A 19,997-nucleotide genomic window follows, 5' to 3' on the forward strand; every position below is an offset into this window, starting at 1 on the left:
AAACTCTACTACAAAGCCATAATCATCAAAACTGCATGGTATTGGAACAAGAACAGACATACAGACCAATGGAATCGAATAGAAAATCCAGAAATAAACCCACAGATTTATGGTCAACTAATCTTTGACAAAGGAGCAAAGACTATGCATTGGAGCAAAGAAAGTTTGTTCAATAAATGGTGCTGGGAAAACTGGGTCGCTACATGCAAAAGAATGAAGCTTGACCACTACCTCACACCATACACAAAAATCAACTCAAAATGGATTAAAGAACTAGACATAAGACCTGAAACCATAAAATATATAGAAGGAAATATAGGCGAAACACTACGTGATTTGCACATCAAAGACATCTTTACAAACACATCACCCAAAGCAGTGATAGTGAAGGCAAAGATAAACAGCTGGGACTACATCAAATTAAAGAGCTTCTGCACAGCAAAAGAGACAATAACAAAAACAAAGAGAAACCCCACCAACTGGGAGAACATTTTTGCACCCAACACTAATGATAAAGGACTGATCACAAAAATCTGCAAAGAGCTGATGAGACTCAACAACAACAAAGAAAATAATCCAGTCAAAAAATGGGCAGAAGAGCTAAAAAGAAACTTCTCTGAAGAGGAAATGCAAATGGCCAACAGGCATATGAAAAAATGTTCAACATCACTTGCCATCAGGGAAATGCAAATCAAAACTACCATGAGATACCATCTTACACCAGTGAGAATGGCACATATTAAAAAAACTAGCAACAACAAATGCTGGCGAGGGTGTGGAGAAAAAGGGACTCTTCTACACTGTTGGTGGGAGTGCAAACTGGTCCAACCACTGTGGAAAGCTGTGTGGAGATTTCTGGACCTACTAAACATAGAGCTTCCATATGATCCAGCAATTCCACTCCTAGGTATTTACCCAAAGGACACAGAAACATCAATTACAAAGAACACCTGCACCCCTATGTTTATAGCAGCACTGTTTACAATAGCTAAGCTTTGGAAACAACCCAAATGCCCAAAAATAGATGACTGGATCAAGAAGATGTGGTCCATATATACCATGGAATATTACTCAGCATTCAAAAAAGATAAACACATGCAATTTGCAGCAACATGGATGGCGCTGGAAGGGATCATGCTCAGCGAAATAAGCCAAAAAGAAAAAGAAAAATACCGGATGGTCTCACTCATAGCAGGAATCTAGAAAACTTAAATAAGGGACCAGGAAAACGAATAACTATAAGAAAGTGAAAATCAAAATCAACAAAAAACTATGAACCAGAGACACTTTTAGGGGGGTGGGGGCGGGAGGGGAGGGATTGGGGTCAGAATGGGGGGGCTGCAATTGTATGGGGAATACAACAATAAAATTTATTATTTAAAAAATAAATAAATAAATAAATAAATAAACTTAAAAAAAAAAAATAAATAAAAAAATAAAAAATCACATGTAACTGTGAAAAAAAAAAAAAATCTTTCACTTAAACTTTTATCTTATTTACAGTTGTTATAATAAAATCAAGTAAAAATTTCACAAGACACCATATTATAGGCCACATTTTTTCCCATTGAACAAGACAAGTAAAATGGGATTACCAGCTCCTCATAACTTAATAGTAGTGTGAGTATTTGTACTTCCGCTGAGCAGATCTGTAAGGCTGTTCATTCATTCATCCCACAAACATTCATTGCATGTCCATTTTCTTATAGAGATTGTATACAAAGTCCATGAGACTAGGCAGAGATAATATTATATATTAGGTAACACTTCATTTCAGAATCCCTCATCTTTTTTTTCCTCTTCATCTGCCCTCCAATTCTCCTTCTCCCAGCACCAAAATTTCTTTTGCTATTTCAAGCAGGAAAACATTAATTGTGCTTAAGAAACTATGTGATAAAAAGTTTCAAATCTCTTCTCCTGATTCTGGGATCACAATGATATGGGATAAAAAGCCTGATTTTATGTTGGTTTTTCCCTTTTGTAAAATTAGAAAGTTAAGGTCTACCTCACTAGGCTGTTTGGAGTTATAAGAGTCGACATAGTGTCTCACACACTGAAACTATCCTTCCCTCTTCCTTCTATGAGTTCAACTCAGAAGACACAAATTACCATCAAAGGCCCACACCTCCTTGTTTGGAGCAAAGCACTGAATTCAAATAAACCCTTGCTACATCTCTTTCCAAAACATCTAAGAATTTCAACACCAATTTCAGGAAATAAAATTTAAATTGAAGGAAATGCAAAGCTCAACTTTAAGTCACTCTACCTATCACTTCATTCAAACAGTAACCCAGTTAAGAAGGTGCTGTAATGATGTCCAGATGAGGAAACTGAGACATAGAGATTTGCCCTACTTCAAAGAGAAGGGAAATTCTGAAACTAGGGTGGGGAATACTGCATTCACTCTGAGTGGAAGAATATTAAAGATTTGTTAAAACAAAAAAGCAAGTCAACATTTTAGCACATCTGACACTGATAACAGCTGAGATCATTAATTAAAGAACCACATCACCAAAAAATCTACTTTGAACCATATCTTTAACTGTTGAATCATTGGTATTCAAATCACATAGAGAGAAAATAATATTCATTAGGATCACAAAAAGGTAATATGTTGACTCTTATAATGCCCAATTTTACCAGATAGGTGCTGTTTTTATGTTTTTTATTCTCAGTTGTTCTCAAGCATCCAGCAGAGTTTTGGGTTGGTCTGACCATGAGTGGGTTAGAGCCTGGGTTACTTCTGATGGAACAAGATGAAATATTTCTGACCAAGTCAGAAGCTACCATTTTTCCCAAATGGAAAAAAAAAAAAAAACAAAAAACCTTAAGCCTACAGAAGGCTCAAGTCTTTTGGAGGGCACATGAAATCATCAAGGTGATCGGGGGGGACAAGAGGAGAGTCAGGATAAGAGACTTTGCAGCCCGATTTGAAGGCAAAGTGAGATGAGAAAGGTATAGGAGTGAGGGATTGATGAAAGGAAGATAACATGAAGCTAACACCCAACTGGTGGAGGCTCTTCCTTTTCCAGGTATCAAATGCAGGGCAAAAATCAGCTTTAATATGTCTAATTTTCCAAATCCAAACATGTGAAATGCCTATAAGTGTCACTCTCTCCAACCCTTCAAAAATTATTTTCTCATGCTCAACAGCCCCATTCTTCAGAGGATAAAAAATGATTAAAAACACAAATTCATATATTATATGTATGTATATAAATGTAATTTTATATTAAGCTCTCAAGATCCCAATATTTCTTTTCCTCTCCCTTCCTGGTGGGTCAAAGAAAACAGTGACTCAGATGATGACACCCCAGAAGCCAGAACCAAAGATTCATGTGACTCCGGGCTGACCAACAGCCCTCAAGGGTGTCCTTTCCCAGGAGAATTTGACCTTGTTACGGACTGAATCATGTTCCCCCAAAAATTCATATGCTGAAGCTCTAAACCCAGTATGACTATAGTTTGACTACAGGAAGCTTTAGCAGTTAATTAAAGTTAAATGAGGCCACAAGGGTAAAGCTGTAATCTGATAGGACTGCCATCATGTAAGGACACAGAAAGAAGAGAGCCCTCATCAGGAGGCAAACCTTGCCAGAACCTTGATCTTGGACTTTGTAGCCTCCATAAGTAAATATGAGAAAATAAATTTCTATTACTTGAGCCAACCAGACTGTTATATTTTGTAATAGAAGTCCAAGACAACATTCACCAATGATTTTGTCAGGGAGAAAAAGAGAAAAAAGGGAAGGAAGCACAGTGGACTATGGTGGGAGTCTATGGGTGATTTTGCTGGTGGGGACACCTGGTGGTGGTGTTCTAATGTTATCTCAATTAAAAATAAATTAATTCATTAACACTTAAAAAAAGAAAGAAAGATGAGTCTATTTTGAAACTGGAGCAGCCCCGGAAGAATCTGGAATATTTTAGAATGTGTCCTAATCTGAAAGATATTAGCTGTCATTTATTGAGTGACTAAAGTAAGGTTTTATGCTTCTCCCTCCTTCTCTCTCTCTCTCTCACAAATACACACACATTCTTGAAAGGCTCAACTTGCAGCAGACCATCATACTTGCCACATGACAAACACATCACAATTACCACTTTAACTGCCAGAAAGAAATACCCCCAAGCACAATATTCCATAAGTATTAAATGCAGCTCAACATGACTTGACATCACAGGATGTTCCTTGCTGACACTAAGTAAACCAACTCTTTCCTGGCACCACCCATTTTGTCCTGAAGCAACATCGCAGGGCTAAAAACTTAAAATAATCTAGTTAATGCAAAATATTTCCTCTGCCCCTAACTGAGCCTATTCTGAAATTGTGCCAAAATAGCTATTAGTGATGATTAAAAGTGTGAGCTGCCTGTGACATGATTCTCTCTGGAACAAAGAGAGAAGAACCTTTCCATCTTGAGCTCATCAATGCTAATGAAAGATCAGCAGAGTCCAGGAATGAGTGGACTAAAGAACCAGGAGAGGGACAACTCAAGATGATTTCTCCTGATTAATTCATCTTTGCATGTGGTATGGGAAAGTCAAGCAGAGTTGTTTTTTTTTTTTTTTTCATGATATTATCTTGATGAGGAGCTAGAAATAAAACAAAGCAAAATTCCAATGTTATTTCATTCTGAAGTAGTCAGTTCCAGTTCTTGTCACTTTAATGAGATGGCTCCTAAATTCACTCACATGTGAGTAAGAACCTATAGAACTCAAGTAAGAATTAATCCAAGATAATGCTGAGTTGGCTTTTCCTGAGAGAGCAAAATGGCAGTTTGACTTTCTGCCTGTTTCAGGAAATTCAGGAAGCATGGTTCAGGTTTATAAAGAGTTTATATGTAAAAAAAATGAAATATAGAAAGTTCAAGAGAATAGTTATATGGTAAAAGGCTCAGGGAATCAGCCTGGAGGAAATACTCGCAGTGCAAATTTGGTACCAGTGCGTAAATCATTATCAATCTAAATCAAGTCATAGCATACAGTTTAAAATTTCTTGAAGTTGTTTACACATGACCCAAAAAAAAGGATATAATGTATTCAGTGTCTACTCTGTGCCCAGCATTGTGCAATGGTTCAGAAACATGGTGGTGAATAGAGGCCCACGTGTTACCCTATTAATATTCCCTAGTGATGGTTACCCCCTTCCGTGAGTACCTCAACAAAATTCTTATGTTTCACAATATTGGGGAGGGGCCTTAACTGACTAGAACCTATACAAAATACATACAAAGGTATTTTCTTCTTTTTTCTGAGCCTTATACTTGTTGATATACTTGCTGACGTTAAAAATTTTTAATGTTAAAAATTTTTAAAATCATTTTTGAAGAATAGTCAGTTCTTATTGGTCTTGTAGTCAGTTCTCATTGGTATAAATTCATTTGTGTATATGCCCGGCAGGCTTACACACACACACATAGCTTCCCTGATTCTGTAAGCTTTCTAGAATTAGAACTTTCCAGTGGCACAACCTCAATTAGAAAACAATCATAGACACTTTTGATTCTCTTATTATTTCAAAACTACATAGAAGCCACTTGTGTAGATGTTAAGAAAAGAAAGGAATTACTGGTTGCTCCTTTGAATCTATAAATTCAACAAAGGAAATCTTAATAATTTAAGTTGTTTACTTACAAAACTGTCAGGTTGAGCTACACCAAATTTAACAACTTTAATTTCCTTTCCAAAATAAAAGAAAAATATTTTTTCTGTGATCTACTATAGTAAAGAAAAAAATACTCCCAATTCCCCACCTCCATTACCCATCATCACTCAACTGTTGGAAAAGATGCAGCTGTTCAATTATTTCTGTCAGCCATTCCCACCTCTTGAGAGATTATGCACACAATTCCCTTAAAACAATTTCTTTTACATTAAAGAGAGTATACATCTTGGCACTGTAGAATTGCAATGGAAGTCTCCCAAGCAGCCTTCTCACTAATACTTTTGGTCATTGTAGGGTAAGGTAAAAAGTATCAGGCTTTTCTGCCCTCCCGCCATTAGGATAGATGATGGACCTCTGTGGTCCTGAATGCATGCCTGATCCGGGCACCTGGAATAGGGTGTGGGCATATGTAGATGGGATTCACCTGGGCTAAGACTGGGCTTTTAAAGGCAGCCTCACGGAGACGCCAGCAGGAGCAGAAAAGCCGAGAGATAAACAGAGCCATGAGAACACAGAGAGAACGTGAGAGAAGGCCAGAGAGCCCAGAGTGAAGACTTGCTGGGGGCTGGGAGGCCTGCCAGCCTCCCCGTCCCCCAGCACCCCTGCCTGCCGTGAACCTGGTAATCCCAATAAAAGCCTGCAAAAGCCACCGAGGGCTCTAGGACTCTCTCCTCCTTTACCCTGTCTGCATAGAGTCATAGAAAACCTGTCCTGTGTCCTTCCTGCCCTTGCAGTCATATTTATCATAATAAACTTATTAAAGCCAAGAGGTTAAAAAAACTCTATTAACATATGCGCATACTGGTTAACCATGTTGATGTATGGCCAAGTACTTATGCTTCAGACAAATTGTGCTGCAGTATCTTTCCATAATAAACATCTAGGAAAGCAGAGAGAATTTCATTTCAATCAATGTTGCCTTAAAAATCTCCAAAGTAGATTGATAACATGTAACTTCAGACTTTAAATTATTAATGGTTGTCATGAGTTAAAATAAAACATGAAATCAAGATGAAGCTCACAGTGAAGCTGAGTTTACAGGAAGTGTTACAAAATTAAGAAAAAAGAAATACAGCATCAATAATTCAACAACTTGGTAGATTAAATGTGCAAACTTCAACAGCAAGAAAAATCACACTCAGTTTCTGGCTTTTAGTGTTTAAGGGAAATGTTTTCTTTTAATTGGAAAGGGCAGAGGGGATATGTCTCTCTTAATGTTTTTCCTTCTACTCAGCAATTAAAGAGAACAAGAAAAAAGAAACCATAAATTTAAGAAAAACCAAGAATGTCATTTTGTATCTTAAGGGGGCAGAGACTTTGTTAAAAGTCAGAAAGGTTTTAAAGATATAAAACATTGTGGCACATATCAAAAAAACAAGCAACAACAAATGTTGGCGAGTATGTGGTGAAAAAGGAACTCTCCTACATTGCTGGTGGGAGTGCAAACTGGTCCAACCACTATGGAAAGCTGTCTGGAGATTCCTCAGTCTACTAAAAATGGAGCTACCATATGACCCAGCAATTCCACTCCTAGGGATCTACCCAAAGGACACAAAAACATTGATTCAAAAGAACACCTGTACCCCTATGTTTACTGCACCACTATTTACAATAGGTAAAACCTGGAAACAACCCAAATACCCGAAAATAGATGACTGGATCAAGAAGATGTGGTGTATATATACACAACGGAATATTATTCAGCAATCAAAAAAGATAAACTCATGCCATTTGCATCAACATGGATGGAGCTAGAAGGAATTATGCTCAGTGAAATAAGCCAGAAGGAAAAAGAAAAATATCAGATGGTTTCCCTTATAGCAGGGATATAAGGGAACCAAATAAGACATCAGTGTAAAAATATAGTAACCATACAAAACACAACAAAGCAAAAACAGACAATTATAAATCAGAGACATACTGCAGGGGAGGAGGAGGGAGAGGGACCAGAAGGAGGGAGGGAGGAGCACAGAAGACTGATGTGATGGTGTATGGGTGCATTAGTGAAGGAAACTCTATGGGGACTACAGCTGAGGGGATGGGGGGAAGAAAATATTGTTTAAAAGTGAACAATGATGTAAAAAATACAAAAATTAATATTAAAAATGGAACATTCTCACTTTCTACCCCCAATATAAAAAAATCCATTTTATTAGAAATACAATTATTTTTAGATCTTTAGAGTGTGTATGGAAGAAAAATGTACATAGGAAATGGTCAGCAAGTATAAACATTAAATATATTAAATACAAAAATAACACTACTGAAAGTTCTAGTTCAAGAAAATGGTATAGGAAAAACCTGAATTTATCTTCTCTCACAGGACACAAATCTACAGCTATATATGAAATAAGTTACATGGAAGAAAACCTGAAAGTCAGATAACTATAGCTGGATGTCTAGAATTGAGGGACAGTGAGAAATACGACCAGAAGAATCAAAGAACTCTAGGGAACAGAGAACCTGTTCTTAGATGGCCTAAATAGAGGACTCATTTGCCCCAGGGACCCAGCATAATAACAAGTGCCCAAATCATAGGTGAAATCTCACTTGCCGTCTTCAGCACCTGGCTGAGAGACAGAAAACTTTAGAGATGATCTCTGAGTCAAAAACACTGTAGGCACCATCTTGGCAGCCTTCCATAACCTTGCTAATACCAGCACTGTTGGGCACCATTGTAGTACTTTCCCCCAATCTACTAGCGCCTGTGGGCAACCCCATTGTGAACTTTACCTACCCATGTGACATGCAGTGCCAGCTCTACACTTTAAAAGCCCATCAGACCTCCGTGCCTCAAAAGCACATTACAATTTCACACCAGGCTCCCAATGTCCATGGGTCAGGCTGCCAAAGCCCTCATGCCAGGCAGATTTGCAACAGGCTGAATGCCACACCAACAACCATATCACCAGGGTAGGCTGGTAGCCCCACCATCTGCTGAACAACAACAATGGACCCAGGTTGGGCAGTGTCAAGTTCAGCAAAGTAGAAGTTTACAAAACCAAACAGAAAAGTCAGTTGACTTCCTATATGCAAACAATGAGCTAGAAAAGGAAGAAACCAAGAAAACAATCCCTCTTATAATTGTATGCAAAAAACATGAAATACCTAGGAGAAAACTTAACAAAGGACGTGAAGAACCTATACAAAGAAAACTATAACTCATCATTAAATAGAAAACACAAAGAAATTATATTGCCTGATCATGGATTGGTAAAATTAGCATTGTCAGAATGGCCATATTACCCAAAGCAATACAATTCAGTGCAATCCCCACCAAATTTCCAATGTCATCATTCAAAGAAATAGAACAAACCCCACTGAAATTCATATGGATCCATGAAAGATCCATGACTGCCAAACAGTCATGACAAAAAAAGAGGAGGAATGGCAGTATCACAATTCCAGACTTCAAACTACACTGCACAGCTGTAATAATCACAACAATATGGTGCTGGAACAAAGACAGACATATAAACCAACGAGATAGAATTGAGATCACAAATGAACTCACACATATATAGACAGTCAATCTATGACAAAAGAGCCAAAATGTACACTGGAATAAGGAAAGCCTCCTCAATAAAATGTCTTTGGAAAACTAGGGTGCCACAGGCAAAAGAATGAAACTAGACTTCTATCTCACACCATACACAAAAACTAATTAAAATAGATAAAAGACTTGAATGTACAAAGTATATAGAAGAAAACACAGGCAAAACACTCCATGACATAGGCTCCAGCAATCTTTGTGGATCATTTCTCTTGGAATAAGGATTTCTGCTCCAGCTTTTATTTTCTTTAGTCTTTTCCTCACACATGTCCTATATAATCTCTGAGACTATAAACTTACATCAAAGTCATTGGGGTTATATTCCCACTAAAATTAGTGCTGAAGAAATGCCTATATTCGACAGCCTTAGACCTGTATCTGGAATATTTACTTACCACATGAGAGAACAAAATCAGAGAGGTGATTAGTACCTGCTTACCTTCCTATACATCAGTTTCTTCATCTATAACATAAAGCAAATGGGCCATCAGTTTCTTCATCTATAACATAAAGCAAATGATCTGAGTGTTGTGCATCTCCTGTCATTCTATACCCTTCCCTCAGTCCTTCCACCGGAAGTACTCAAATACTTATTGTTCCCAAACAACACTACACTCATGCCTCTGAACACATTCATATGCTGGTCCCCTGCCTTGGGCAGCCTCACCCATGAACAAACTGTCTTCCACCTCTGTCAGCTCTACACATCCTTTTGCGATTCAACTCAGACATCAAGATGGCTTCAAGAAGCTTCCCTCCACTACTCCTCCACGAGAAGCATCGCAAATACAAATTTAGGCCATTATCATTTACTCTCATGACACACAGAGCGTATTTTCATCATAACATCTATGCCATCCTATGTAATTCTCTCTTTACTTGTCCACTTCCCCTCCAAACTGTGATCTTCTAAGCAGCGATTCATTTGTACTGTCTCAGCACCTGTCAGACTTCCTGGAAGAAATGAGGAACTTGGTCAGTGTTTATCAGATGAACCAAAAAATTGCTATGGGTGGAAAAAAGGGCACGATACTGTGTCTATTCAAACATTTGACTTAATATTGGTCTTCTTTAGCGATTCAAGGATGGCTCTTATCTGCTAGTTCATAGCATGAATTCAGTAGATATTTATTTAGTGGATTTATTTAGTGGATGTCATTATAATTCTCTTGCAGAGGGAAAAATTATATTGGTATATATAGGCATATAGATATCTTTCACATGGACAAAGAACACTCCTTTGACACAGAGCACTACAATTTAGCCTTAAAAAAGTAAGCAAACATCATTTGAGGTCAATTTATCCAGAAAATCACCCTTCTCTCTGGAAGAAAGAAGGGGAGGAATAACCATTAATAGGGCCTCTCTGATGGGTGGCCCAGGGCTTCAAAAGATGCAGTGCCGTCAAGGCACTGTCAGCCACTACAACATAAGTTTGATCCCAGCCAAGGATATAACCCACATGGTGCAGCAGACCTCTCCTGTCTCACCCACTGCTCCCCTCAGCAGTGTATTTCAGTAGATCCGCCTGTCCTGATCCCCACTCTGTCTCTGGTGAATCCCCTCACCACCCCCCACACCTCTGGCCTACACCCCAGTTCTTGTATACATAAATAAATAAATCTTTTTAAAAAGAACCATTAATACTAGCTATTAAAAAATTGAAACATTGGGGCCTCATTGGTGGCGCAGGCAATTGAGCGCAGCAGCACTGTGAAGCTGTCCTCTGCAATGCCTGTTCGATCCCCGCCAGCAGGGGAAATACCCACAAGGCGCAGCAGACCTCTCCTGTCTCTTGCCCGCTGCTCCCCTCAGCAGTGTATTTCAGTCAGTCTGCCTGTTGTGCTCCCTGCTCTGTCTCTGGTGAATACTCTCACCCTCCCGCACATCTGGCCTGTACCCCTGTTCTTGTATAAATAAGTAAATCTTTAAAAATAAAAAAATAAATAAAAACAAAAATAAAAAATTGAAACATTGCTCATTTAATGCAAAATAAATTCACTAATAACATACATTTATTACATGTTGTAATTTTAATATATTTGATGTATTCAATTAAATACAATATTTTATTAAAATTAATTTCACTAATTATTTTACGTTTTTCAATGTTGCTACTAGAAAGTTTAAAAGTACATATATGGCTCACATTATATTTCTAGAAAAACTTGTAAACATTCCTTGGCTACTATACTCTGCATCTTTGATAACAAAGCTTTGGGATTTATTACCAGGAAATCCTCTTTATTCAAAGAAGTCCTACTCTTTTTCATTTTTCCAAAACCAACTCAATCAAAACCTATTCTTTCAAAACAGTGCCATCTGCTGAGATAAAAGAATAGCAGCTCTGGAATTTTGCTTCAAGTTCTGGCACCATGGTTATTTTCCCACTCATATTTACAAGTAAAAAAAAAAAAATTGCAGTGAACCCAAAGTAAAATTGTAGGCCTCCCTGATGGCTCAAGGGGTTAAGCACTGCACTATGAAGCAATCCGCAGCCTCTGCAGCACAAGTTCAATCCCCAGCCGGCCAGGGAGAAAACACATGGTGAGGCGACCTCTCCTGTCTCGCCCACTGCTCCCCTCAGCTGTGTATTTCAGTCAGTCTGCTTGTTCTGCTGCCCACATCTCTGACCTGTGCCCCTGCTCTTGTATGCATAAATAAATAAATCTTTAAAAAAAAAGTAATATTGTAACCACCACATTTTAATCTGTGATGGTTCCATGTGTACAACCTCTTTTTCTTTTGTCTTTCTATGGATAGCACAGGACAGCACAGAGAGCAGGGCCAAGCCTCCATCTCACTTAGCCTATCTAGCAGGCTCAGTGCCCTGTTGAGGAGGGCAGGAGATTGTGTTACCAGAGCTTTTTTATGTAAGAAGCACTGTTTATTAATGGAGTAGCCCCATCCTCACAGATTCTCCTTGGGGACATTTCAGTGCTATCTTTGTGTCTAAAGGCATTTTAAATTATCCAAATGAAGTCTGAATGAATTTTTACTCTTAAACACATATTAATCATCCAAACACTTAAGTTTCTGGGATTCCCAGTGGACACTGGAGTTTTTTTCCACAGCCACACTAGCACTCCCTGCCCACTGTAGGGTAAGGGGAAGTGGACAGAGAAGTAAAGCGATCAAACAATCCTTTGTGAAAGAAGTTTTGAGAACCTACCCATATACCTCCTTAAAACTATTCTCAAAAATGGAAGAGAGGGCCTCCCTAGTGGCGCAGTGGTTGAGCGCTGGGCTGCGAAGCTGCCCGTAGCCTCTGCAGCGCCAGTTCGATCCCTGGCCACCGGCGAGGGTCGCACATGGCGCACATACCTTTCCTGCTGTGCCTGCTGCACCCCTCAGCAGTGTATTTTGTCAGTCTGCCTGTTCTGATCCCCATTCTGGCTCTGGTGAATTCTCTCACACACACACCCCGCCACACTTCTGACTGTACCCAGTGCTTGTATAAATAAATAAATCTTAAAAAAAAAACTCATTTAAAAAAAAATGGAAGAGAGCCTGTCATTCTATGTTATTAATATATTTTCAGAAGCTGAATCAACCATAATTGGTACTAGCATTTCCCATTGACTATATCTTAAATTAGTTAAAAATAATCTAACCTGCTTAACTCTTCTCAAATCACCATAAGTTAGTGCTGGCCATTCTGGTGAATTATATATTACAAACAAATGTATGTGCTTTTGCATGAATGGCATGTGCATACACACATGCCCACATTTACTTTTACTCCAAACAGTAACTATTCTTTCTGTGAAATGGAATCATGGATGATTTTCACAATTTCCATCTTTATGGCTTTATATATATTCCAGACTTTCTATAAGAACAGAGAAAAGGAAGGAAAGGAAGAAGTGAGAAATGAAGAGAGAGGGGAAAACAGAGAGGGAGAGGGAAAGTGAAGGGATGAGAAGAGAAGACAAGAGAGAAGAAAGAAACAGGGATCCAGAGGGGGAAGAGAAAGAGGGGGCAGGAGAGAGAGAGAGAGAGAGAGAGAGAGAGAGAGAGAGAGAGAGATACTCTGTTCCAAAGCTACTCATTGTAGAAAAGGAAGTCAGTCATGATAAAAGCCCTTCTCTCAGAGAGCTTGGAGGAAGCATCTATAAAACTCAATAATGCACTTACATGATCATCTATCCCCCTTATACCCCTCACTAAAGACATTTTTTCCCAGAAGGAATGATAGTAGTGCATTCAATGAAGGAATTTTTTTCCTTTTCAATGGTTCCAGACAAAAATTAAAGATTCTTCTAATACTGGCTAAACTAAGTTTGAGCTGAAGATTCTTTTTTTGGCCACAATTTTAATGCTGATGCTCTAGATCTGTCTTCAGATGCTCAAAGACAACAATTTTAAAAGAATAACAACAAAATTAATTGTGGGACCTTCTTTCAATACTGTCAGCAGGAGTATACCAGCAGGCACACAGAAATTGTTCTATCCATTGAAAACCAATACTTTCAAGAATGATATTGACCTGCTAAGTAGTGAGTAACATGGCTAGGAGGAAAGTTCCAAAAATTCAATTTACATATATATGTTTCATGTTTTTTAAAATCACTGAAAGTCAGAACTCCCCAGAAGATTAACATTCCGAGATCTCACCAACCAGGGCCAGACCAGTGGGTGGACTGAGCACTGATTTGTGTTGATTGATGGCCTTTGTCACTCTGCCTTACAGCCTGTGAGCATTTGAAATTTCAAAATGGATGAAATCAAACATAACTGGCACTCCCGTTCAATGAAGCAGAGAAACTAGACTGAGAAGCCAAACCTTCTGTCAGAAAAAGAAAATGATCTGTCCAGACTAATCCGTCAGACTTTCAAACCTTCTGACACATTACATACCCTATGCATACAAAAGTATCTGTGATGAATGCATGCAGAGAAAAAACTGATGATGTTTCTTTTAAATCTAAAATAGATGTCTTTAAAAACTAATAATATACCTTTACTTTTAACTGAGAAATTATGCTTTAAAGTATTATAAACTCATTAAATTTCTTCTAATATCAAGGGGCTTATTACAATGTTTTTATTATTTTTTAAAATAGAGAACTGGTTAGTAAATTGTAACTAAAAAGCAATGGAACACAGAAATCATTAAAAATCACGTATTTTATCAGTTAAGATCTAGATAACATGTGACAAGTTAAAAGATTTTCAAATTGATATCAATTTCATATCAAATTATTATCAGTATGGATAAGATATATAGTTATAACTATATAACTTATAACTATATAACATAGTTATAACTTATAACTATAAAACATAACTATATAACTTATAACTGTATTTATATAGTTATAAGTATATTGGGATAAAAAACACTGAAACTTCACACACAAAATAGTTAATAGTAGGTGTTCCATGGCAGAATTACGGGTTATTTTTTTAGGTCCCCTGTATGTCTCTATATTTTCCCCAAATTCTAAAGTAATATGCAATGTTTATATAAAAAGAAAAAAATTATAATCCCAGCCTATATAAATTTCTCTCCCAATATATACCTCTATTTATTGAGTGTCTGCATCCTCTACTAAGGCTTAAGAAACACTAACTGCATCCATGATTACTTTTTCCTTCCCATACATTTTATCATTCCTAGAATTAATAATTGTCTCATATTTTATTTGTTTGATTTCTATGTATTTAGAAATGTTGAGGGTGATAGTTTCACCAAAAACTTCAACCTATTGCATTTTCTCTTTGTACAAAGACAAAATGTAGTCATTCAGCGTCATTTTCTTGAGGGTGTCTCCCTACAAGTCATCTGACCTTTTCTAATCTGCTCAGGTCATTTCCTCTTCTCTTGTGGCACAGATTTTATCCTAGGGCCTCCCTTACTTAGATTGGGAATCTCTCTACCTCTTTCTTGTATTGGCTTACCTTTTTCTTGTAAACCAGCCTCCTGTATTTTGCTTTAACTTTCTTTTACTAAAGAATCCTGTTTTGCAACAGCTTCCTGAGAACATGTGCACACAAAGTAAAATATCTATCATGTTGAATATCTGAAATTTTTTTTCACACTACCATCTTGTATATTTCTTTGACCCTCTCTCCCTCACACTCCCTCTTAGCCTCACTTCATTGACTAGTGTCTGATAGTTTTTCTTTTTTGAATCATCTCCTGTGTGTCACTGGGGATCCCTTGCTGGTCTTCTTCCAATTGGTTTCAGCCAATAAATGACAAAGGTCAGAGGAAAGATAGAATCATAGTATTTATTCCTCAATATTTGTCTTTGTCATTTTGACCTACTTTACTACATATAATTCCCTTGAACTCCTATTTTTCTATACATGGCAACACTTCATCTTTCCTTATAAAAAAATGCCTCTCAATCAAAATTTGATTACAGAAGAAAACTAGACACTTCCAGGAATATGATTTCCAGTAGCATGAATTTAAGGAGGTAGAAAAAGAAATAATTAAAATGTAGAGATGATTAATTAAACTAAATAATTAAAATTCCCTTGATACATCTATCTTTACCCCTCTATTCCAGGAAACTTATCAGAATGAAAATGGTTGAAAATGCCTACCCTAATATTTTTCAATATTTTCAGGGGTGGTGATTTGGTAAGTTTATAGCTATGAGAATAAGTTTTCCCAGTGTTAGTGATAGTCATGAAGCAATAAAGATTTTCCTTGGTCAGAGACTAACATTATATACCTTTAACAAATTGCAAAAATTTCATTTTCACTAATGAAAATTATCATTCAATGAAACTCTAAAATTTAAACTCAGAATATGTTATATTGATTTTCTTTTCCCAATATATTGCTAGTTATTCTCCATTTACACATCGCCTTTCTAGAAAATTCTCCAATTTTTTCTGTCTTGTTCTATGCCCTAGAAGGCTACCCCACACAGAAGACATCACTGGCACTCCCTTACTGGAGTGTTTCCAGTTATTTCTGGACAATAAGTGGCAAAGGTCAGAAGACAGAAAAGAAAGATCAGAATATTTACTTCCTGCTCCCTCCTATACCCTGGAAGTAGACATATCCTTCCACAACTACAGCGGCCCCTAGGTGGCCCTTTCTCCACAGATGCTATAGAGAGAAGGAATTGATAGCTCTGTTAAATGATTTAAACATGGCTTTGCCATGAAACATAAATTTCTTACCACCTTTGTATTAATTTCTAATGTTTGCTGTATTTTCAGAGAAAAGGAACAAAATAGACCAAATAATATTTCACACACACACTAACACACACGCGCACACAGATCTTCCCTGCCTCCCCTAGTATATTTAAGTAAATTCAAGGTTGGAAGATGTAACAATTCATTACAGCATTCAACCAATAATACTTAAACTGAGAATGTATTTGTATCTTTGTAATAAATCAAGAGGAGAGCAGTTGTTTAGTCATGTAACCTAAAGATAATAAAATAAGTACACATATATTCTTCTGAGAAAAATAAGTTGTCTTGGTAAGTATTAAAAGATTCCATTTGTCTCCTTCTTCTGTGTGTTTTAATGCATTCATGTTCTTCTTATATCCCTGCCTATTTTGCATAAATATAGGTGGTACTTTTGATGACTATGTGTGTGCATTCTTATTGGTTACAGTCCTAAGATTGGGATTGCTGAATATGGATTATGTGTATACAGTTCAGATATATCAAATTTTGCCAGTTTTCTAACAAGGAGTATATAAAAATTCCAGTTGCTCCACGTCTTTACAAATGCTTTCTAATGTCTATCTTTTTAATTTTTGTAATACCATTGGATATTTAATAGCCTTCGTGAATTAAATTTACATTTCTTGCTGAAAATTGAAGCTGAGAATCATTTAAACTTGGTCAGATCTATTTCAATGTAAATTTTATAATGAACTCATCAGTGTATACACACACACACACACTCCTAACTGCTGGGATTTTGATTTAGGATTGCACCAAATCTATATAATCCATTTTGAAAAATTGATATCAATATTCCATCATCTGGTTTATAAACATATCCCTCCATTTGTTTAGGTCATTTTAACTTTCTCAATAATGTCTTTTAAAATTTCAAATCAACTTTATACAACTTTATTACATCATTCTTAGGTATCAATGCTATAAGTAATAGCATTCCTTCCTGCATCTATCAGGATCCCAAAAAGAATGAGAGTGCACTCTAAAATTAAATGGATTTGTTCACAAGATTCTTTTCAAGGGTGTGGGTTGGAATTGGGGAATGATAAGCTAAATTAAACTGGGTCTTGGGCTGGCACCTCATTAGCTCCCAACCCATTGGCATTATTTCTTGTGCCACAACAGTTCCAATAAGCTCCATCAACTCCCTAGCCACCTGCAGAAAACAGGATGTCACCAGCACCTGCTAACCCAGTGATTGTTAAGTGTATAAAAGAAACCACAGACAAAGGACACTATAGCATTAAAGCCACATTCCCACTCCCGTCACTTTGTAGATAGTTGCCGACTTGCAGACAGCTACTGACTTCTGCCCATTTCTCCTTGGAAAGTACTCTCAATAAACTCTGCCTTATTTCTAGCCTCTTAGTCTCTGGATTCTTCCACAGCCCACGCCAAGCTAACCTAGATCCCTGTCCACCACATAAGGGATCCTCAAAAGATAACACAGTAAGAGTCGTTACAGTTGCCAAAGATTCAACCAGGATTGATTCTAAGAATGTAAAAATGGATATTCTCATGAGAAGCAGAGATTTTTTTCAAAAGAGATTTTTTTCTTCCAAGCATATCTCCAATACACCTCTAGCCAGATAAACTTGCTGATACATAATTTTTCTCATCTCATGTCTCTGATGTTACGTTTCAGTTTCAGACTGTCTTTTCTCCTTGTTTCAGCTCAGGAATTTTTCAAAACTTGCCCTTTGAATTCTAGCCTTACAATATGCAGTCTACTCCTCTTCTTCTAGGTTTTATTAATTTGAAGCAGTTCTGCTTAGAAAGCTCATCATTGCCCTCTTCTGGCTCCCGGTGGCTAACTACCTGTGGTTGTTGCACAGTGATGCTCATCAAAATCAACCCAATATAACAGCACACACAATCCCCAAATGCAGGCACTGGTCATGCACTATTTCATTTCATCTTCACAACAACCCTGAGTTAGGGAGGAGTGGTCTCTTTCCGGAAGTTGAGTATGAGTTTGTTTTGTTAGCCACAGTGATAAGAAGGAATGCCAGATTTTGAAACCAATTAATCCTGACTTCAAAACCAAACTTTGTATGATTAAAATTGGACCTCATCAAAACTAAAAACTTTGTGCTTCAAAAGATACACCAAAAGAGTGCAAAGACAACACACAGAATGGGGGGAAATATTGCAAATCACCTAATAAAGATTACTATCCAGAATATTTAAGGATCTCCTAAAACTCAACAACAAAAAGACTTAAAAAACAGGCAATGACCTTAAACAGCTCTTCAAAGAAAATAAACAAATGGCCAATAAATACCTGAATAGATATTATATACATACGTCATTAGGGAAATACAAACCAAAACTCAATGAGATACCAATTACGATATGATAAGGATGACAAATCTCTCTCTTTCTCTCTCTCTCGCTCTCTCTCTCTCTCTCACACACACACACACACACACACACACACACACCAGAAAATAGCAAATGCTACAGAGGATATGGGGAAATTGGAACTTTCATGTATTACTGGTGGCTGTAAAATGTTATACCTCTCATGGAGACCAGTTTGACAGTTCCTCAAAAATTTAATCATAAAATTACCATGCAATCCATCAATTCTACTCCTAGGTATTTAGTCAAAAGATTGAAAGCAGTGACTAAATAAGAGATTTGTCTACCAAATACCAAAAGGTGGGGGGAAAAGAGCCAACCATCTATGAACAAAGGAATGAATAAATGAAATGTGGTTTATATATACAATGGAATATTATCCAACCATTATAAGGAATGAGATTCTGATACACATTATACCATGGGTGAAAGCAGAAAACACTAAGCTAATTCATTGTCAGGCAAAAATGATCAAAGATTACAATTCCACTTATATGGGCTATCTAAAATAGTCAAATTCATAGAGATAGAAAATACAATAGAGGCTAATGGGAAGAAAGGGTAATAGAGAGTGATTTTTTAGGTTTTTTTTTAATTTTTAATTTTTTACATCATTGTTCATTTTGAAACAATATTTGCTTTCCCCCACTGCCTCAGGTATAGTCCCCATGGAATTTCCTTCCCCATGCATCTGTGCACCATCGCCTCAGTCCCCTGTGCTCCACCCTCCCTCCCTCTGATCCCTCTCCCTCCTCCTCCCCTGCAGTATGTCTCTGATTTATAATTGTCTGTTTTTGCTTTGTTGTGTTTTGTAGTGTTGTTATTTTTTTACACTGATGTCTTATTTGGTTCCCTTATATTCCTGCTGTAAGTGAAACAATCTGATATTTTTCTTTTTCCTTCTGCTTATTTCACTGAGCATAATTCCTTATAGCTCGATCCATGTTGATGTGAATGGCATGAGTTTATCTTTTTTGAATGCTGAATAATATTCCATTGTGTATATATACCACATCTTCTTGATCCAGTCATCTATTTTTGGGCATTTGGGTTGTCTCCAGGTTTTACCTATTGTAAATAGTGCTTCAATAAACATAGGGATACAGGCGTAAAGAGATTTTGTTGTTTTTTTTTTTTAATGAGTAAATACTTTCTGTCTCAGATAATGAAAAAGTTCTGCAAATGAATAGTGGTAATGATTACACAACACTGCAAATGTACTGAATGTCATTTAATTGCATACTT

General features: G+C 37.1%; 1 long non-coding RNA gene across 1 annotated transcript in view; it reads right to left on the reverse strand.

Moving 5' to 3' along the window:
- Nucleotides 1–9,970: 9,970 nt before the first annotated feature.
- Nucleotides 9,971–19,997, reverse strand: part of LOC119259300 (uncharacterized) — a 79,972-nt gene continuing 69,945 nt past the window's right edge. The window contains exon 4 of the long non-coding RNA XR_005128423.2: nt 9,971–10,175. This is a non-coding gene — a long non-coding RNA (uncharacterized LOC119259300). The remainder of the gene's footprint in view (nt 10,176–19,997) is intronic.

This window comes from Talpa occidentalis, unplaced genomic scaffold (genome assembly GCF_014898055.3).
Source record: "Talpa occidentalis isolate TD23 unplaced genomic scaffold, MPIMG_talOcc4v2.1 talOcc4.5, whole genome shotgun sequence".
Taxonomy (NCBI): Eukaryota; Metazoa; Chordata; class Mammalia; order Eulipotyphla; family Talpidae; genus Talpa; species Talpa occidentalis.